Genomic DNA, 22457 nt, shown 5'->3' on the forward strand with positions numbered 1-22457 from the left:
GGTTTTCCCGTGAAAGTTTATGAATCCATTTTTAAAAATATTTACTTATTTTTATCTATTTGTCTGTGTTGGGTCTCAGTTGTGGCACACAGGATCTTAGATCTTCGTCGTGGCATGTGGGATCTTTAGCTGCAGCATGAGAACTCTTAGTTGCAGCACGTGAAACCTAGTTCCCTGACCAGGAATTGAATCTGGGTCCCCTGGATTGGGAGCACAGAGTCTTAGCCACTGGACCACCAGGGAAGTCCCTATGAATCAGTTTTGATTACTTTCCAAGAGAATTAATTTCCAAGATCATTTTTACTTTCTACTGTCACGCAAGGGTCCTCCTTGGTGCTAGACCGCCTACTGGCATTTCAATAAATATGCTATAATTTTTAAGATAGAAAAAACTTAAAACAGGAGAGAGAGATCTGAAGTCTCCTATATGTACTCTTTTCTCATATTTTTCTTTCCTTCCTTCCCCCAAATAAGCAATCTCCTGAATTCGGTGTTTCTCATTCTCACTATTTCTCACTAATATTATTACTAACTCTGTAAGTCATGCTGAAACAGACAAAAATGTATTTCTATTTAAACATTTTATAAATGGAATCACATTATATGTATTCCACTGAAATCTTTCTTCATTCAAACTTATGGCTTTGAAATTTTGATCCAGATTGAGACTTGTCTTTCTAGATCTTTGTTGTTGTTGTTGTGTTGGGTCTTCGTTGCCGTATACAGGCTCTCTAGTTGGTGTGTGGGATCTTAGTTCCCTGACAGGAGATCAAACCCCCATCCCTTGCATTGGAAGGCAGATTCTTTTTTTTTTTTAATTAATTTATTTATTTTAACTGGAGGCTAATTACTTTACAATATTGTAGTGGTTTTTGCCATATATTGACATGAATCAGCCATGGGTATACATGTGTTCCCCATCCTGAACCTCCCTCCACCTCCCTCCCCATCCCATCCCTCAGGATCATCCCAGTGCACCAGCCCTGAGCACCCTGTCTCATGCATTGAACCTGGACTGGCGATCTATTTCTGGAAGGCAGATTCTTAACCACTGGATCACCAGGGAAGTCACTCTAGCTCACTGTAAACCTCTATATACTATTTCATTATGTGAATTTATCATCGCTTATTTACCCATTCTATTGATGCATATTTAGGTCCTTTCCATGTTGTCACTATTACAAACAGAGCCAGAATGAACATTCTTATACAAGTCTCCCTGGGCACATGTGGGACTTACTCTAGGATTTACACACAGTGTGGAAATGCTGAGTTGCAGGGCACAGCACCTTTCTCCGGGCAATGCCAAATCACTCCCCAGAGAGGTTATACCAGTCTCTACTCCTTCCTGCAGTATACATGAGTTCTGATGTTCTCCATTCTTTTTTTTTGGTTGCGCTAGGTCTCCATTGCTTCACTTGGGCTTTCTCTAGTTACAATGAGGAGGGGGCTACTCTTCATTGCAGTGAGTGGGCTTCTCATTTCAGTGGCTTCTCTCGTTACAAAGCACTGGCTCCAGGCACACAGCCTTCAGTAGAAGCATGCAGGCTCAGCAGTTGTGGCACACTGGCCTAGTTGTTCCATGCCATGTGGAACCTTCCTGAACCAGGGATCAAACCTGTTCCCCTGTATCGGAAGGCACAGGATTCTCCATTCTTGCCAAACTAATACAGTCAGATTTAAAATTTTTTTGCCAATCTGAAGTATGTGAAACAGTATCTCAAGTTTGTTTTAATCCACATTTCCTCAATTGCAAGTGAAGTTGATTAACATTTTATGCCTCTTGGCCATTTCGCCCCCTTAACTGAACTATTTATATTGCTTCCCTCCCCCACCCCATTCAGTTCTTTATCTTTTTCTTACTGATTTTTAGGACTTCTTTGTGAATTCTGGGTATAAATTATGCCTTGGACATATGGACTGCAAACATCTTTTCCCAACAAAAAGCCCTTTTAACTTTCTTTGCTGTGGTCCCTTCTGTTGTACAGAAGTTTTAAATTTTAAATGATAAATATATCAGTCTTTTATAGCTTGCTTTTTTACATCTTGTTGAGGAAATCCTGGCCACATATATCTTCTCATAAAAGTTTTTAAGGTTCACTTTTTCACTATTAGGTTTTAATTCATCTGGAACTTATCTTTATGTATGTTATGAGTTAGGGACTCAACTTTATGCTTTTTTTGTAAGGATCCCAACTGTTCTAATAACAATTACCAAATTATTTCCCACCGATTTTCAATTCTACCATCACGTGTAATGTTTTCTAATATGTATAGATATTATTTCAGTTCTCCATTCCCTTACCCTAGTCTACCAACCAACCATGCACCTATACCACAGGGTATTAATTTCCATAGCTTTATAATAAATCCTGATATTCTTTTTCAAAAATATTTATTTATTTGGCTGTGCTGGGTCTTAGTTACAGCATATGGGATCTTCGGTTTTCGTTGCAGCATACAGGATTTAGCTGCAGCATGCAAACTCTTAATTGTGGCATGTGGGATCTAGTTCCCTGACCAGGGATCGAACCTACACTGGGAGCACAGTGTCTTAGTCACTGGACCACCAGGGAAGTCCCCTAAATCCTGGTATTCTTAATATTGTCTTGCCTATTCTTAGCCCTTAGATTTTCTATATGAATTTCATGACAGCTTGTCAGGTTCCATGAAAAACTTTATCTATTCTGATTGAGAGTCACTGAAATTACAGGTTTACTTGGGAAGAGTCACCATCAGGTTTCCTTTTCATGAACATGGTCCCTTCCACTGAGTCTTCCTTAACGTCTTTTCAAGATATGCTACAGATTTCTCTATAAAGACCTTGGACTTGTTTTTTTCTTTATTCTTAAGTATATATTTCAAGAGGTTTTTTTTATGGTATTATGAGTTTTTAAAATTAGATTTTCTCTTGGTTTTTAATGTTATACAGGAATGCCATTGGTTTTCCACGTGGATCTCAGAACCACTCAACTTGCTGCAATCAAAAGCTTTTGGAGCCCCAAATGCATTACAACTCCATGAAAAAAGTCAAACCCCAAACCAATATACTGTATGATTCCATTTATATGCTATTCTGAAAAAGGAAAGTTTATAGGGATAAAAAAAAAATCAGTGGTTGTGCAAGGACTAGAGATGGTGGGAGAGGTGACTACAAAGTAGAGTGAAAGAATTATGGAAAATGATGGAACCTTCTTGCATCTTGATTGCAGTGGTGGCTACATAATTGTCCATTTATCAAAACTCAGAATTCAAACGCACACTTAAAACACTCATACTGGGATTTCCCTGGGGCAGTCAAGTGATTAAGAACCTATGTTTCCAAAGGCAGGAGGGTTCAGGTTCAATTACTGGTCAGGGAACTAACCCATGTGTGGCCACATGTCACACGATGCAGGCAAAAAATTTTAAAGTAAATAAATACAATAAAACTTATCAAATTGATAAAAAAAAAAAAAAACCTGACCTTAAAAAGAAAAAGCATCTGGAAGAATTCACACTCATAAGTGTAAATGTGTGTGTGTGTGTGTGTGTGTGTGTGTGTGTGTGTATTGGTGTCCAAAAATGCATAAAGCTGGCCAGGCATTAGCCTCCAAGCTTGACACAACTTCCTGATATTAGAGGGTCCATGTGTGACAAAACATCAGTTTGCAAAAACATAATACACCTCTAGGGGCTGTTAATACTATAGCTCTGAAAGGACTGTCTTGGACACACTATGGGCCTGGGTGCTTTATGCAGCTGAGCAAGCCTGATCTTTACCATGCTGTGTAGGGAACGTCCTTACTCACAGTGGCTATCCACAAGCCTAAGCTGGGCAGCTTCTCAGGCTGGGAGCAGAGCTCAAGGTTCCCACGGCACGGCAAGCCAGTTGGGCTCTGGTTGCCATGGGTCCCACCCCTTGGGCTCCTGCTTCTGTTTACCTACTGTGACCTTCTAAAAGGCTAGAGGGAGAAAACAGGAGAACAGCAGAACTGGCCCACTGGGCATTTGGGCTCCTTGGAGATTATATGACTATGATTTATAAGTTCCTCTTTATTTATTGCATATCCATTAGTTACCAGGGACTGTGCAAACTTCTTTATAAGCAATATCACTATTCATCTTCATATGGCCTATGAGAGAGAAATTGTTTTTCTTATAATACAGACAAGGAATCTCATAAAGAAGGCTGAGCACTGAAGGACTGATGCTTTTGAACTGTGGCACTGGAAATGACTCTTGAGAGTCCCTTGGACTACAAGGAGATCAAATCAGTCAATCCTAAAGGAAATCAACTCTGAATATTCATTGGAAGGACTGATGCTGAAGTTGAAACTCCAATACTTTGGCCTGATGCAAAGAATCTTTGGAGAAGACCCTGATGCTGGGAAAGAATGAAGGCAAGAGGAGAAGGGGGCGACAGAGGATGAGATGGTTGGATGGCATCACTGACTCAATGGACATGAGTTTGAGCAAATTCCAGGGGACAGTGAAGGACAGGGAAGCCTGGTGTGCTGCAGTCCATGGGGTCACAAAGAGTCAGACATGACCTAGCCACTGGACAACAACAAAGCTGATCTCAGCCAAAAATAAACAAACCATGTCCTTCTTTCTCAACGTGGCATGTGATTCTGCTAGCCCCTGCCTATAGACCCTTCTCTTTTTTTCTTGGTCTCACTGTGTGGCACGCAGAACTTCTCCAAACAGGGATCGAATCTATGCCCCCTGCATTGGAAACATGGAGTCTTAATCACTAGGCCATCAGGGAAGTCCTGTAGACTCTTTCTTTTCAGTGTGCTTCAAGTCCAACTCCTCTCTGCAGACTTGAGACTAACACATACAAACTGTTCCTGGGGGAAAACCCCAACAGACACCTTATTCTTTTATTTGCTCCTTTGGTCTACACCAGAGACAACTGAGACAACTGCGGTTCTTAATAAAAACTTAATAAAAACTCAGTTAATAAAAAACTGAGGCTCAGAGTGGTTCAGAGACCTGCCAAAGGCCCCTTCCTTATCTGACAATATTCAAACCCAGGTCTCCTGCCCTGAAGTCCAGGACCATTCTGAATCCCCCATCGCCCTGGCACAGAGAAGAGTTTATTACTTATTTAGAGTTGTGTATAACGTGTGTGGCAAAAATACAAATTTAAATTGGATTACAGAAATACTCCAAAGTCCAATTTAGAAAAACACAAAACAGAACAGACATGCTGCGGATTTCAGTTCATGTTGTTAAGCGTTAAACTCTGAAATCCAGCCCACTCAAGTCCTGTTCAAGTATCGGTCTGAGTATTTTTTTAAAAATCTATGATTGAGATTTCTATTCTTAAGAAATCCAGAAGCTAAGCTTTGGCATCAGACCTGAGTCCAAATCCAGCTCCATCACTGACTAGCTATGGGACTGGGAGTGTGTTTCTTAAGTCCTCTGGACCAGTTTCCTGGAGGCTAGAGAAGAAAAACACCTATGGTCAACAGCCACTGCACAGATTAAACAAGGAGACTGTAGGTGAGAATTTAACATTTCAGAGGCAGTGTAGAAGGATGACAAATACTAGTTTCCTTCCTTTCTACAGAAATAAAAGGATCACTTCTATTTACAGAAATAGTGGCTTCGAATGCCAGTTCCTTTAGGCACAAAATAGTTTTCATCCAATCATTATTTGTTGAGCATCTACTATGTACCCTGGGTCCTCTGGTAGGGAAGGCAGCCAGCAAACAGATAATTATACAAATAGTTGGCTAATAACTACCGCATTGAGTCTCACTGAGTGTGTTTTGAAGGAGAGAATGGATTTCCTTTACAATGACTGTCCTATGGTCGCCAACTTCCTAGCTCACAACCCCTCCCAGGATCTGAGAGCCAGAGATCTTATTCTCAGCCAGATGGCCCCCTTGTAAAGGGTTATGGTTCTCCACTTGGTGAACTTATCTCGAAAGCACCCTACAAGGGATTTGAGACTTCCCAGGTGGCTCAGTGGGTAAAGAATCCGCCTGCAATGCGGGAGACCTGGATTCGATCCCTGGGTTGGGACGATCCCCTGGAGGAGGGCATGGCAACCCACTAGTATTCTTGCCTGGAGAATCTCATGGAGAGAGGAGCCTGGTGGGCTACAGTCCATGGGGTCAAAAAGATTTAGACACAACTGAAGTGACTGAGCATGCACACACAAGGGATATACTTGGTGAGAGGAAAGTAGTGATGGACCTTCTTGCCTGCACCATAAGAGAGGGGGAAGGGGAATAAGCCTGAGGGGTACTCTGAGCTAGATTTGAGGTGGTAGCTGTGGGGTACCTGTGGGATTCTCTGGGAACCTGTCTGCCCAGCTTGTGCCCCCACCACCACCATTCCCACGGAGCAGGTGCTGGTGTTGCTGTGCCCAGCTTGGAGGTCTACACAATGTGCACACACCTGTCCAAGGAGGGTATCAAAGGGCTCCAGGGAAGAGAGGGGAACAGGACAGACCTTTACTGATGCCCACCAGGTGCTCACTGATGCCCACAGCAGTCAGGTGAAGTCGTGACTATTATCCTCTTTTTAAACAGGTAGGACCCGGGACTAAAGGAGGTTCCATTCTTACATCCGTTCATTAGACATTCATTTAGCACACTCTGTGCCAAATTCTAACACAAAGTCACAGAGCTGCTAGGTGGGTAAGCTGGATTCAAAGTGCCATCATTTCTTGGCTTCAAACCCTTTGCTCTTTCCAGTCCAACATGATACCTCAAGAAGGTAAGAGATTTTATGCTCAGGGTGATCAGAAGTACCTGAAGTGCCAGGTGTATTGGAATGAGATAGTTAGCAGAGCAAATCTGCGTGTGCTAAATATTGAAGGAAAAGCCTACGGAGGTGGGCCCAAGAGCCTCCTCCATTAGACTGTGAGCTCTCTGATGGCAGGAACTGGGACTTTCCCCACCTTTCATCTTCAGTGCTGGGCACAGAATGGGTGAGACATGCAATAACATGGTGAAATTCAAATGTGTTATGCTAAGTGAAAGAAGGTGAAGGTGTTAGTTGCTCAGTTGTCTCCAACTCTTTGCGACCCCATGGATTGTAGCCTGCCCAGCTCCTCTGTTCATGGAATTTTTCAGGCAAGAATACTGGAATGGGTAGCCATTCCCTTCTCCAGGGGATCTTCCCAACTCAGGGATCAAACCTGGGTCTCCACATTGCAGGCAGATTCTTTACCTTCTGAGCCACCAGGGAAGCCAGACTCAAAAGGCTCCGTGATGCTTGACTCCACTTATATGACATTCTGAAAAATTTCAAAATGTCTATTAGAGACAGAAACAGATGCACTGCCAGAGGCTGGCGATACGAGAGAAGTTGACTTCAAAGGGGCATGGGGAAATTTTTGAATGTGATGGAATGGTTCTATATACTGTGATAACAGTTAACACAATTGCATGTGTTTGTCAAAGTTCATAGAACTACATGATAAAAAGGATAAATTTCATTGTATATAAATTATACTCTAATTTTTTAAAGGGGGAAGAAAGAGAAAAAGAGGATGAATATAAGCAGAAGCAGATCTACAGAGAAGCTAATGAAGCTTAAATTTCAAGACCCCTCGACTGCATGGGTCCCGGGAGGGGTCCTAGTAAGTGTACTCATCAAATTTTTTATGACTTTTTTGGAGAAGGCATCTTTCTTCCACTGTAAATGCTTCAGGATCTATTAAACCTAGATCCATGCTGAATAAAAGTATAAGAACAAATCGAAAAAAGAATGGTGGGCTCCCAAGAAATTAAGACTCAAGTGGGACCCTAAAGAAATGCAAGACCTGGTTCCAGCAGAAAGAGGTAAGGAAGACAACCCAGGGAGCAGAACCAGTGTGGACACAAGTTCAGGGGTTTCTCATGGTTCCCGGTGACCTCATGAGCACCAGGGAACTGGTGTTCCTACACTCATGCTCACTACTTAGAGACAGATGTCATGGTGTGATCTTTTCAGGCACATCAAGACATGCAAGGCAGGTAGAGTTGTGACCTAACAGGATGTGAAAATTCTAGATGCCAGTGTAACAAGCTTGTATCATTCTTCTGGCTACCCATACAGCAATGACTCCCCACTGCCCAACAGAGGGAAATTTTACATTATGTTTCTGAAATGGAAAATGGTTGATGTCCACTTTTCCAGTCTTCCCTCCAGCAGGGATGTGTGTTTGTGGTAGACACACCTGCCCAGGTATGAACCCAGGTCCCTGCAGCCCTCTCATTCAGCTGTGCTGAGAATGCGTCCTTCATGAGGACAACCTCATGATACTACAGGAACAAACACAGCCAAGTGAGGCTGGTCTTGTGGGTGGAGTCGCTGATTTCTTTATGGTTAAAATCAGCCAAGTTATCAGTAGAATGCAGCTCTAATTTTAAAGCAATTCTATTACAGAGAAATATTTGCACACCCATGTTCATAGCAGCATGATTCACAATAGCCAAGGGATGGAAGCAACTTAAGTGTCCAATGGCAGATGAAAGGAGAAACAAAATGCAACATATATTTATTTTTGTTGTTGTTTAGTCACTAAGTTGTATCAATCCCATGGACTGTAGCCTGCCAGGCTCCTCTGTCCATGGGATTTTCCCAGGCAAGAATACTGGAGTGGGTTGCCATTTCCTTCTCCAGGGGATTTTCCCCACCCAGGAATCAAACCCATGTCTCCTGCATTGGCAGGTGGATTCTTTACCACTGAGCCACCTGGGAAGCCAATATATATATATACACATATAATTTTATATATATACAGTTATATATATATGTAATTTTATAGAAACAGAATATATTGAGTACAGGCCATTAGCCCATTTAATCCATAAATGGTTCATTGTAACAAATTTAGCGGAAAACAGAATTTATAATTTTTCAAGTTACATCTGTTCTGCTTCATGGTACAATTTCATTTATTTAATTTACTGAAATTGTCTAACAAAATAAAATTTACCAATTTTAGATGGCATTGTAAACTCATCTCAATTCATTAGAGAGATATAATGACATTTAAGATGAATGAAAACTAGCAAACAATGCAAAAATCATATTTTTTTAAATGGTTCTGGCTGTAGAGGAAAAAACAAAGCCTGTATATTATATTCTATCCAGAAGTTTCACTACTAAGTATGTTCCTGCTATTGACAGACGGTAAAGAATCTGCCTGCAATTCTGGAGGCCTGAGCTCAACCCCTGGGTCGGGAAGATCCCCTGGCAGAGAGCATAGCAACCCACTTCAGCATTCTTGCCCAGAGAATCGCATGGAAGAGGACCCTGGCAGGCTGCAGTCCACAGCGTTGCACAGAGTCGCACCCAACTAAATTGACTTAGCATGTACACACATACATACACACACACTCCGCACATATATATTTGGCTGTGCTGGGTCTTTGTTGCTGCCAACAGGCTTTCTTTCTAGTTGCAGCGAGTGGAAGCTACTCTTTATTTCAGTGCACGGGCTTCTCATTGCAATGGCTTCTTTTGTCGCGGAGCACAGGCTCTAGAGTGCATGGGCTTCAGTAGTTGCAGCTCACAGGCTCTAGAGCATGGGCTCAGTAGTTGTGGTGCATGGGCTTAGTTGTCCTGTGGCACATGGGATATTCTTACACCAGAGATCAAACCTGTTTCCTCTGCATTGGCAAGCAGATTCTTAACCTAAGATCACCAGGGAAGTCATATATATATATACACCTTGATTTGCTCCAGAAAAGATCTGGAGGTGACTTGGTTATAAATCGTGTGACACATAAGAAACTATCACGATTCCAGGCCCCTGGGCTTGTTTGCAGGAAGGCTTGGGCAGCCAACAAAATCACTGTCACCTCACCCAAAGTGGGAGGAGATAGAGGAAGGCTAATCACCAGGCCTGACTCACCTGTTCATGGAAGAACAGAGATTGTCTGCAGCAGGGCTGTCTGGCCAGTGCCCAGAACGCCTCCCTGATGAGACCACAAAAGCCCAAGAAGAGAAAAAGCAGAGTGGAAAACAGCCAGGTTTTCTTTGGTGAGTGAAATTTCAATTTTGAGAGGAGGTTCTCCAGCACATGTCTCGATCGTGAGGGAGTTGTTAATTACGAGATACAGTTAAGGAAAAAGCACAGCTAATGACTGCGACAGAATGGATCTGGCTGGGAATTGTGAACTGGGCTCCTGAGCTGGCCAATCCATCATCAAGAACACCTGTGCTTCAGGTGATGTAAGGAAGCCCACGGCTCCCCTGGGAGAAGATCAGCAAGTGCCAGCCTCCCAGCTGTGCTGGTTGCTTACAACTCCTGGGGTCCAGCCATCAAGAGCAGACGGACCCTGAGAGAGGAGGGCAAGGCCCTGGTTTGAGTAACAACATTTTGACGCTTGGAAAGGAAATCCTTGGTAGTGCTCTAAAAGGTGTGGAGGAGGGAGTTCCCTATTGGTTACTGGTTAGGATTCTGGGTTTTTACTGCCGTGGCCTGAGTTTGACCCCTGGTCAGGGAACTGAGATCCTGCAAGCCATTAGGCCAAAGAGGAAAAAAGTTTTTTTAAACGGGGGGTGGGGGTTGGAGGGGGTAGGCAGAGGGAGGGGCTTCTCTGGTGGCTCAGTGGTAAAGAACCTGCCTGCCAACGCAGGGGACATAGGTTCTATCCCTCATCTGGGAAGATCCCACATGCCATGGCAACTAAGCCCCGTGCACCACAACCACTGAAGCCTGTGCTCTAGAGCCCAGGAGCCACAACTACTGAAGCCCACGGCCCTAGAGCCCATGCTCTGCAACAAGAGAAGCCACCTCAGTGAGAAGCCCGTGCACCGCAACTAGAGAGTAGCCCCTGCTCGCTGCAGCTAGGGAAAAGCCCACGCAGCAACGAAGACCCAGCACAGCCAAAAATAAATAAATAAACTTATTTTTTTTTTAAAAAAAAGATGAGGTAGAATGATGCTTGGGAGTTAAGAAGCTGAAATACATCAAACAGTTTGCTTCGTTTAGAAAAGATATTCCTCTCAACTACACAGAATGAGAACTACTTTGGAACATCTGTTCCATTTGCTTTTGCAGATCTGAAAAGAATGGATAAAACTAGGTCACTAAGGGGAAAACAATTCCAACACAGAACACAAAGAGTTGGATTAGAAGAGGGTGATATAAGAAATTTTGTCAATTCAGAATGAAAACAGTATGCTTTCTTTCCATTTGTTGTGAACTCCAGATGGCCATGAAGACAGGACGGACAGAAAGGCAAGTCCTGGTGAGGGATGGCCTGCTATCTTGGGAACCAACAGCAAGCAGAAATGCTTCACATTTTGAAAAAAGAAAAAAAAAGTTAACATCCCATAATAAGTGGTGCTGATTACTGAGCACAGCCCTAAGTACCCTACGTGCATTTGCAGGTACAACCACTAAGAAGTAGGCATGATTCTTATCTCCATTTCTCACACTGAAGATGTCGATCAGAGAAGCTAAATAATCAGGCTAAGGTCACACAGAGGATAAGATGGTTGGATGGCATCACTGATTCAATAGACATGAGTTTAAGCAAGCTCCAGGAGTTGGTGATAGACGACAGGAAAGCCTGATGTGCTGCAGTCAATGGGGTCGCAAAGAGTCAGACATGACTGAGCAACTGAACTGAACTATAGGTTACACAGCGAGTCCACATCAGGACTGAAACTAGAATGTGAGATTTCAAAGCCTTGGTGCTAAACGGATGTTCCGACTTGTTTTGACAGCAGAAAATCAGTAAAATATTATGATATTCCTCAGGCTTTGCTGAGGAAATCTTGTTAAGTCATCAGGAAGGCTGGTTTTATCTAAAATGAGCCTATCTAATATATAAGGCCACTTTCCAAGGCTCTTTCAAACTGTAACATGACTTGGGTTCTGCTGAAATCAAACAAAAGCTTGAGAGAACCTCCCACTGCATTGCGAGTCTACCCTCTCCAGCCTCGGGACCTTCCCCAGGGAGTGTGTGCAGCATGCCCTTCTCCCAGGCAGACCCACTGCTTGCTCTGCACCCAGTACTGCACTGCAAACCACCCATTCCATCTCCTCTCATCTTCATGATGCCCAGAGGTTTCGCTGTCCACAGAGCCGGTCAGCCTTTGTTAATGGGGGATGTGACCTGGCTAGAAAGCTGCTTGAACCCACAGCTGCCGATGGAAGGAGTGACCAACCTGGGAGGCTTTGGAGGTCAGGGACCTCAGTGCTGGTCTGTGCTGCACCACTCACTGGGTGACGGTCCTTGGACGAGCACCCAGGAGACTCACTGGGTTTATGTCCTCTACAATGGGGTGTCCCCACCAGAGCCGGTAGTCCTGTCAAATGGGATGATATACAAGAAAATAGTGATGCTGAAGCTCCAATACTTTGGGGCACCTCATGTGAAGAGTCAACTCACTGGAAAAGACCCTAATATTGGGAAAGATTGATGGCAGGAGGAGAAGGGGAAGACAGAGGATGAGATGATTGGATGGCATCATCGACTCAGTGGACATGAATTTGAGCAAACTCTGGGAGATTGTGAAGGACAAGGAAGCCTGGTGTGCTGCAGTCCATGGGGTTGCCAAGAGTCAGACACATCTGAGCAACTGAGCAACAACAACAAGAAAACACATTGAAGAGAAATGCTGCACAGACCTGTGACATTATTTCCCTATGGTGGAGGCTGTGAGCAAAGGACCACGGTGTCCCACTAACAGCAGGGTGAAGCAGGAGCCACTGTGGGAGTTATACCTGAACAGCTCTGGGTGGGGCTGAGTCCAGCCCTTGTGCCTATAAGACCCAAAGATGCTTTGTGGCTGGGAGATCAGGGATGGCATTGCCTGCAAGCCCCTTCCTGGGGTTAGTGGACACTAACATCCAATGAGCATGGTTTTCAGAGCACAGGGAGGAGTGCTGCTGTCTCAGTGGACTCTTAAAAGCATCCCACCCTGATTCATTGCTTCGTTCTGGTTGCTTGACATCAGGGAAATGCCTCTTCCCAAAAGGTTCTGGTGGTGTCAGGGGCACCTGTATTCACCCTGCCTCCATCCCAAAACAGAGAAAACGATGGACAAGTTCACACTACTTCCTCTTCCTGTGTGCATTTGAACAAGAAGGTTTTACTGTGAATGGTACACATGCTCATGCACTCAGTTGTGTCCAGCTCTTTGCAACCCCATGGACCATAGCCCGTCAGGCTCTTCTGTCCATGGGATTTCCCAAGCAAGAATATTGGAGTGGGTCACCACTTTCTACTTCAGGGAATCTTCCCAACTCAGGTATTGAACCCATGTCTCCTGCATTGGCAGGTGGACTCGTTACCACTGAGCCACTTGGGAAGCCCATGAATAGTATAGTTTGGCCCAAACTTCAGCATTGATAGAATCTTTCCTCAAACCCCAGCCTTGACTGGTCTGTGAAGCATTAAGCCTGGGCTAGCTTCCCAGAGGGCTCAGTGGTAAAGAACCTGCCTGCCAATGCAAGAGATGTGAGTTCAATCACTCCGTGGGTTAGATTCCCTGGAGGAGGAAATGCCAACCCACTCTAGTATTCTTGCCTGGGAAACCCCATGGACAGAGGAGCCTAGCAGGCTACAGTCCACGGGGTCACAAAGAGTTGGACAAGACTGAGCAACTAAACAACAAGGCACCACCCCTGGAGGTGTTCCTGGGGGTATGCTATCCTGGGAGGGATAACTTAAGGAACCACAAGCCTGTGATGTAGTATGGGGTGGTTCTGCGGCTTGTTTGCAGGTAGAGAAGGCAAGTTGCTTTTTAGGGTGGGTTGGTTAGTTCGTTAGCAGTGGACTTCAACAGGAGGGGACTGGAGCACAGAGTGCTGGGTACAAGGGCCTGGTCTTTGGGAAGATCTGTATCAGTCAGCACCTAGGATGACATCTCTGGGTCCCTATGCACTGAACGGGGTGCAGCACAGGAGAAGGGCTCCCAGCTGAGGGTCAGGAACCATGGTTCTAGGCTCAGCTCTGATCCCAACTGGCAGCGTGATCTTAAGCCATCACACCATCCCTCCTGGAACCTCTCCTCATCCTTTCATTCAGAAATCACTGACCTACTGGGACTTCCCTGGTGGTCCAGTGGCTAAGACACCAAGCTCCCAATGCAGGGGGCCTGGGTTCAATCTCTGGTCAGGGAACTAGATCCTACATGCCACAACTAACAGTTCCCATACAGCAACCAAAGATCCCAAGTGCCGCAACTAAGACCCAGCAAAGCCAAATAAATAAATATTAAGAAAAAAAGAAATCACTGACCTACTGACCTGGTACCTATTGCACTGACCTGGTCCAGCAAGTGTCCAGCACTGCTCTGCTGACAAACCAGCAGTGAACAGATGGGGACAGAACCCTGTTGAGTTCTGGGGTACCCCTTCCCCTGGCTCAGGCATTCTTTCATCTGATGACTGCAATCTGACCCAGCTCCAGTCCTGGCCTCTGCTTAGCCACTTGCCCCGTGTGGACACTGCTGACTGTGAACTGTCCCCTGGCCACCACCACCCGCCCCACTCTGCATCCTGAGAGAGCACAAGGATGTCAGCAAACACCCAAACAGTGGTGATGAGCAAACAAGCAAAGCTGCTCCAAGGCCATCTGCACAGATGTGGACAGTCACCCCTCGCCAGGGTAGATTCCTGGGAAACTGCAGCAGGAAATAGAGCGGTCCAAAGGGGGATCATGTTTTTGCTGTATCCCTTTGTCACCAGTAGATGGGAATCATGGGTCAGCAAGGCAGAATGCTGACACAGCTTTCCTTCGGATGCATACAAAACAAAGAATGGACGGCCTGAGGTAGAAAACAGGAACACATGGGTGTGACTGAGTCTGTGGGTGTGCAGATGAGCCAGCAATGAGGCAAAGCTGGGGTGATGAGAAATGATACCCTTCTTGATGGAGCGATTCCACTGCTCCAAAAGCTTCCATGGTGTGACTTCCCTGGTGGCCCAGTGGCTAACACTCCACCCTCCCAATGCAGGGGACCTGGGTCTGATCCCTGGTCCAGGAACTAGATCCCATGTGCCACAGCTAGGAGTTTGCACGCCACAACTAAAAGATCCTGCATGCTGCAACAAAGACCCCCTAGGCCACAACTAAGACCCCGCAGGGCCAAATAAATAAAAACACAAAACTTCCACAGCTCCCGGCTGACCGCAGAACACATCTAATTGCTTGCTTTGGTATTGAGGGCCTCCACCAGCCAGCTGGGCCCACCCCACCAGCCTCACGTGCCCTCCGCTAACTCCTGGGCACACATTATGTGTTTCTGCCACTGTGCTCTGCCATCATTTTCTTTGCCTGGAAGGTTCTTTCCTAGCTCTGTCTGCCAAAATCCTATGCACTGGATTAGAAGCCTTGACATCTGGAGCCAGGTGATTCTTTGCTGGTTAGGGAGGGGGCTGTCCTGGGCATTGAAGGATGTTCAGCAGCAGCCCTGGTCTCTCCACTAGATGCCAGTAGCATTCCCTCTATCCCACCTGTGAGGATCAAAAATGCCTCCAGGAGGGAGAGAAGTTCAAGAGGGAGGGGACATACGGATCCCTATGGCTGATTCATGTTGATGTATGGCAGAAACCAACATAATACTGTAAGGTAATTATCCTCCAAATAAAAATAAATAAATTTAAATTAAAAAGAGAAAAAATGCCCCTAGAAGGACTTCCCAGGTGGTCCAGTAACTAAGACTCTGTGCTCCAAATGCAGGGGGCCCAGGTTCAATCCCTGGCCAAGGAACTAGATCCCACATGCTGCAACTAAGACCCGGTGCAGCTAAATAAATACATAAATTTTTTTTAATGCCTCTAGATACTGGCAAATGTCCTCTGGGGGCCAAAGAGCCCCTGGCTGAGAACCCCTATTCTACACTCAGATCCAGTGCTACTCTTTTCATGAAGCCCTTCCCTGAACTTCTTAGAAGTGTAAATGGCTTTTACATGCTTTGTAATAATCTATTAGCATTTAACATAGCTTCCTTTCAGATTGATTTATATGTGCTTATGTCACCCTCCCTGTCAGGCCATAAATTCCTTGAGGGCAGAGATCACCTATTGTTCATCTTCTACAAGCCACTCATTACCTACTGGCCTAGTGACCACTAGGTTTAACTTGCTTACTGTTAACATAAACATAACCTGTCTATGTTACTTGTTTATACTTGTTGTAGAAAAAAATTTTAAGACAGAAAAGGACAAGACCTGGACCTTGCGGTCCAGTGGTTAAGACCCTGTGCTTCCACTGCAGGGTACACAGATTTGATTCCAGGTCAGGGAACTAAGATCCTTAAAAAAAAAAAAAAGAATAAAATAAAAATCACCCAGAATCCCACCATTCAGCAATAACAGTAGTTAAAACAAATTGTTATACTAAATATGCCCTTCCAATACTGGTATACCAATAAAATACTGGTACACATCCCTCCTCAGGGCTTCCCTGGTGGCTCAGTGGTGAAGAATCTGCCAGCCAGTGCAGGAGATGTGGGTTCAATCCCTGGGTCGGGAAGGTCCCCTGGAGAAAGAAATGGCAACCCACTTCAGTATTCTTGCCTGGAAAATCCTATGGACAGAGGAGCCTGGTGGGTTACAGTTCATGGGGTCACAAAGAGTCAGACATGATTGAAGCAACTTAGAATGCACGCACATGAAAAGTAGAAGCCTGGAGAGAGAGTAAGAGTCAGAAAGAGAACAGTGAACACACACATACATACACACACATACATATATACACACAGAAAATGAAGCAGAGATGTGAGACCAGGGTCTTGGGGAGGGGGAGGAAGTGAGAACAGCAGGCTTCCCAATAGCTTCCAGCCCAGTTTCTAGGACCCCATGGAGTCCAGCTGCAACTCCCTAACTCTTTACAATGAATTCCCCTTTTTGTTTTTTGTTTTTTTTAATTAAAAAAAAATTTTTTTTTACTTTATTTCTTCCCCTATTTCCATTATTTCCAGAGCTTGAATCTTAGGGAAAGCTTTGGTTTCTTGTTGTTAAGTTTGAGGAAGAGTTTAAACTTAAGGCTCCTCTGTCCATAGGATTTCTCAGGCAAGAATACTGAAGTGGGTTGCCATTTCCTTCTCCAGAGGACATTCCTGACCAGGGATCGAACCCACATCTCCTGCACTGGCTGGCAGATTCTTTACCACTGAGCCACCAGGGCAGCCCTGAGGGGACATGTGTTCCTGTAATAGTTTAAACTCTGCTGCTTTAGGAATTAGCAGAATTCATACTTTCTTTCCTTGTTGGCCGCACCACGCAACATGTGGGATCTTAGTTCCCCAACCAAGGATCTAACCTGTGCATCCCACGCCCTGCAGTGGAAGTGCAATCTTACACTGGACTACCAGGAAAGTCCCAAATTTCCCTTTCTGGATGATGCTAAATCATCCAGTTGGTTTTATCTCTCCTGGTTCATGCGGGAGAAAAGGGAGTAGTGGGGGGTGGAGGTGTGTGAAGACTTGACTAAGACACAGCCTCTGACAACTGATGCCTAAAAACTCAGATTCCCTTAACCTTCTCCTCTCCAACCTGAACTCACGTCCCCTGGAGCTGACTGAGGCCTCCTGAGGGTAGATTACGCACCCATGTGCACAAAGCCATTCACACTGCAGTACTACGGATAAACTCATTATGATGGTACCAAAAGGTGAGGCTCCAGTTCCTGAGCTGAGAGAGCTGAAAATCCAGTACAGCTGTACCCACCCAGAGTGTATGTTTGTGTAAGGATTGAGATCGCCCCAACTAAACATAAGCACCCACAGTGAGGGTCTAAGGCCAGAGAAGCTGGGAGCTGTCCAACTTCTCCATCTGGTTCCCTTTGAAGCACCTCCAAGCTCCTCTCAGAGCAGATCCTCAGCAGAAGCCACAGCAGGCTTTCCTAGGGGCGCACAGCCCTGTCCCTCCCAGGACCAGGTAACAGCAGCTGGCTTACCACCTCCTTTAGTCCAGCTCCTGCCAGAGCCAGGAAAAAAACCACCCCCTAAATACCGAGAAGGGCATTTCATCTCTACCACTTACTGACTTCATGATTTTGAATGTTATTTAGGTTCTCTAAGTTTCAGTTCCCTCATCTACAAAAATAAGAAATAACAACAGTTCCCACTGAAACGATTCAAAGGAATGAGAATTTTAAAGGGACCAGAGTGTTAACAAGAGTTTTAATACTCACCAGGTGTTAGCTTTCCATCTCCCATTTTGTTCGTATTAAATGTTTTAATTAATTTTTTCAATTTGTGCTGTGTGTTGTGCTAAGTCACTTAAGTCGTGTCCGACTTTTGGTGACCCTATGGACTATAGCCCGTCAGGCTCCTCTGTCCATGGAATTCTCCAGGCAACAATACTGGATTGGGTTGCCATTTCCTCCTCCAGGAGATCTTCCCCTCCCAGGGATCAAACCCTCATCTTACATCTCCTGCATTGGCAGGTGGGTTATTAACTACTAGTGCTACCTGGGAAGCCCATTCATATTAAATGTTTTAAGCAATTTTTTTCAGTTTACTAGATGACAATATAATATCAATTTTAAAAACATAATCTATGCGAAATCCTCCTCAGCTGGAAAATAAAAATTTGATTAGGGCTCATTTTATTTTTTAAGTATCCTCAAAATGGCACCAATTCCAGAAGTATATCAGCAAAAATAAGCAATACTACGGTTTAAACAGGGGTGCCAACAGCAAGTGGGACCTATCGCCTTTGGGGGGCTACAGCTGTGCCCCTCAAAGTGAATTTGCAGGTTCTGTGTGCTTAGTCACTCAGTTGTGTCTGATTTTTTAAGACCCTGTGGACTGTAGCCTGCCAGACTTCTCTGTCCACGGGATTTTTCAAGCCAGAATACTGGAGTGGGTTGCTATTTCCTCCTCCACGGGATCTTCCCAACCTAAGGATTGAAACTACATCTCTTATGTCTCCTGTATTGCTTAATGCAGAGTATACTTAATATTTCAACAGATGTACACGTGCAAGAGGGTGCAAGTTCAGCTTCCAGGCAGGTCCAATTTCCTGTCTGGAAATGAATGACCTCTTGGAAGCCCATCTTTGTTTGCTCCTGGGCTTAAGTGGCCAGGAAGCCCCAGGCAGATGAATGCACAGTAGTGACCTCCCTGCACCGTGACAGCAATGAATGCTTCACCCTCATTCCATTTTCCTTTAATGTCCAGTAGATTTTATAAAGCCAGACGGGCTTCCTGAAGCTTGAGTTCCTCAATGATGGATGTTCAGCCAATGCATTGCTGTCTGAAGCCCCCTGCCCACAGGTCAGCAAGCAGCTTCTTTCCCTCCCTACTTCGGAAACCCACAGAGTCTCTCTGGGGTCATGGAAGGGGCAGCTATGCTGAGAGCCCTGGCCCTTGTCACTGAGGGCCAAGCTCCCAGCCCCGGACTGCAAGGCAACAAGCCTGTCTCCACACAGGGGCTCCAAACACAGGAAAAGCTGCCACTTCCTCCAGACAGATTTTGCAGGCAAGAATATTGGAGCTGGTTGCCATTTCCTTCTCCAGGGGATCTTCCCGTTGCGGGGATCGAACTTGCATCTCCTATGTCTCTTGTATTGGCAGGTGGATTCTTTACCACTAGCGCCACCCGGGAAGCCCCCTCCAGATGGAAGTCATAGCCAGTTAAGAGGATATCAGGCTGATTTATGTTGATGTATGGCAGAAACCAATACAACATTGTAAAGCAATTATCCTTCAATTAAAAATTTTTAAAAAGAGGCTATCAGTGCTTCTTTTTTTCTGCCTCCATTTTCTTTAAGAATTTACAAACCCAATCATCCAGAACTGCAGATGGGGGGAGAGACTGGTATAATCTTTCTGGGAGGCAAGTTGCCCTTATCTCTCAAACCTTTACAGCTTTGCTACCCTCTGACCTAGTAATTGTACTCCTGGGAAGGGAAGTCGCTCAGTCGTGTCCGACTCTTTGCGACCCCGTGGACTGTAGCCTACCAGGCTCCTCCGTCCATGGGATTCTCCAGGCAAGAATACTGGAGTGGTTTGCCATTTCCTTAACCCACCCAAAAGAAATCATCAGAGGTAAACAAAGATTAAGGCACAAACACATCCCATGGCTTTTTATTTCAAAAGAAACTGAAAATAATACAGCTGTCCAACAATTTAAAAAAAGGGATTGACTGTACAATTTTAAAAGATCACTAAAATTCTGTTTAGAAATATTGTGGACACAAGCATATAGTAATATGTTAATGGGAAAGCAAGATACACAGTAACTCCAACCACACAAAATTTTTGTGTTCAAAAAGCCTTAAGGATCCCCCCAGAATGCATTTCTATAATGGAATTATGAGTGACTTTCTCTTCTTTATCCTTTCCTTTTCTCCCCCATCCTATTGCCCAGAGTAGCATTCGATCCTTTATCCATCACTGTCAGGATCTAAAGATGAGTGGGACAGTCCGACAGTCAGATCATCACACCCACAGCAGTGCTCTGTGAGCTGAGGTTGGGCTGCTAAATTAGCAGGGGATGCTCCAGGAGATGTTGAAAGATGAGCAGGAGCTTGGTAGATTCGGGAGGAAGAAGGGGACACTTCAGGAGGGGAGCAAACATGAGCAAATCCCAGAAACAAGCAAGAGCATCATGAGTTTGGGGCTACAAGGGGCTCAGGGCAGCTGGGACCAGGCCAGCTGGGCATGGACTGGGGGGAGCTGTCATTTTCCAGGGCACTTTCTGCCAGGGTCCCTCCAAAGGCTGAGGGGAGGAGAGAAAACTAAAGAGGAAGTGCCAAGGAGGGTGATTGAAAATACAAAGCAGGACAAACTCTAGGGGACTTCCCTGGAGCTCCAATGGTTAAGACCCTCCCCCACTTCTAATGCAGGGGATGTGGGTTCGAATTCTGATGGGGAACTATGATTCCACATGCTGAAGGGCGTGGCCAAAAATTAAAATAAATAAAACAAACTTGAAGTAGGACGAAGTCTACCTCTTCACACAGTGCTTGGCACACTGAAGGTATGACTAAATGAGTGAAGGAATGAGTGAATGCATGCATGCATGAATGAATGACTCAGGGGCAGAAAGAAGGTTAGAGAAGCAGTTTACAACCAAGACAGCAAAGGAAACCAGTGAATTGGAGTTTCCCCTCTTTGGAAAGTGGGTACAGATCCATTCAAACATATGCCCTGTGGTCTTCCAGAACTTATAAATATTCCAATAAAACAAAGGAACAATTCTTGTAAAACCGTTAGCAAGTCCGAGATTTCATGGGAAAGAAAGATGCATGGACCCAAATGCACAACAGCACCAACCAGATGAAAGTGAGTCTACTGGGCTCAAGAAGAAGGAACACACAAGCCACTGCAGTTCCTCCACTCCCCTCCTTCAGGCTTAGATGCCCAAACTCCGCTGTTGTTTCGTTTGTAATCACAGACTCTCAAGGAGAGCAGCTTTAAAAGCTATTGCCCTGCCCCCAAAAGGAAAAGAATCACTGTGTCAGTCCCTCTGCACCAACAAGCTCCTCCCCTCCCATCCCCTTCTCCTGCCTCCACCAACAATAAGGGTTTCTAATAATCAGTGCACACAAACCCTCAAAGGGGCCCCACAGCGTTGAGAGAGTGCGCTGTTAAGAAGTTCATTATGAATGAAAACAAAACGATTTCCCCATACTAGTGGATCACACTAGTAACCACGAAAACACTGCACTGAGGAACAGACACTGGCAGTCACGCTGCCCATTCACCTCTCGTACAAGGACCACCCACCCCCACCCCCAGGCACGAACAGAGGACTCTGCCTCCAGCCAAAGCTGATTCAGCCACCATTGGCTCCCAGCTGGGCCTCTCCAACATTTTTCCCCCAGGAATTTAGAATCAGAGCTGAGAGATCTGCATGTTACTGAATATGAGGACTGTAGGCACAGTGGTAAAGAATCCACCTGCCAATGTAGGAGGAGCAGGAGATACACGGGTTCAGTCCCTGGGTTGGGAAGATTCCTTGGAGAAGGAAATGGCAACTCACTCCAGTATTTCTGCCTGGAGAACTCCATGGATAGAGGAGCCTGGAAAGCTACAGCCCATGGGGATGCAAAGAGTCAGACACAACTGAGTGCTCACACACACACACACGGAATGGCCACGTTTGGCCAAATGCTCACCAAAGCAAAAAAGGATGTCTGCAGAGACAGAAAGGAGTACAGAGAAGCAAAGACAATATTTCATGCTAAGAGACAGATAGACATGCTGTATAAGGGCAGAGCTGCTGCTGCTGCTGCTAAGTCATTTCAGTCGTGTCCAACTCTGTGCAACCCCACAGACTGCAGCCCACCAGGCTCCCCCGTCCCTGGGATTCTCAAGACAAGAACACTGGAGTGGGTTACCATTTCCTTCTCCAATGCATGAAAGTGAAAAGTGAAAGTGAAGTCACTCAGTCGTGTTCGACTCTTAGCGACCCCATGGACTGCAGCCCACCAGGCTCCTCCGTCCATCGGATTTTCCAGGCAAGAGTACTGGAGTGGGTTGCCATTGCCTTCTCCAATAAGGGCAGAGCTGATTTAAGCTCATCACTGTTCCCCAGTGAGTTAGAGATG

General features: G+C 45.3%; 1 protein-coding gene and 1 non-coding gene across 16 annotated transcripts in view; one reads left to right on the forward strand and one right to left on the reverse strand.

Moving 5' to 3' along the window:
- Positions 1-22457, reverse strand: part of REEP1 (receptor accessory protein 1) — a 127425-nt gene that overhangs the window by 76395 nt on the left and 28573 nt on the right. The gene's annotated exons all lie outside the window — the stretch shown is intronic.
- LOC145504090 (small nucleolar RNA SNORA68) lies at positions 18529-18667 on the forward strand. The gene has a single exon (XR_014052069.1). It is a non-coding gene; the product is annotated as a small nucleolar RNA SNORA68 (small nucleolar RNA).

This window comes from Giraffa tippelskirchi, chromosome 4, assembly GCF_054371585.1.
Source record: "Giraffa tippelskirchi isolate mGirTip1 chromosome 4, T2T-mGirTip1v1.2.pri, whole genome shotgun sequence".
NCBI classification, from domain to species: Eukaryota; Metazoa; Chordata; class Mammalia; order Artiodactyla; family Giraffidae; genus Giraffa; species Giraffa tippelskirchi.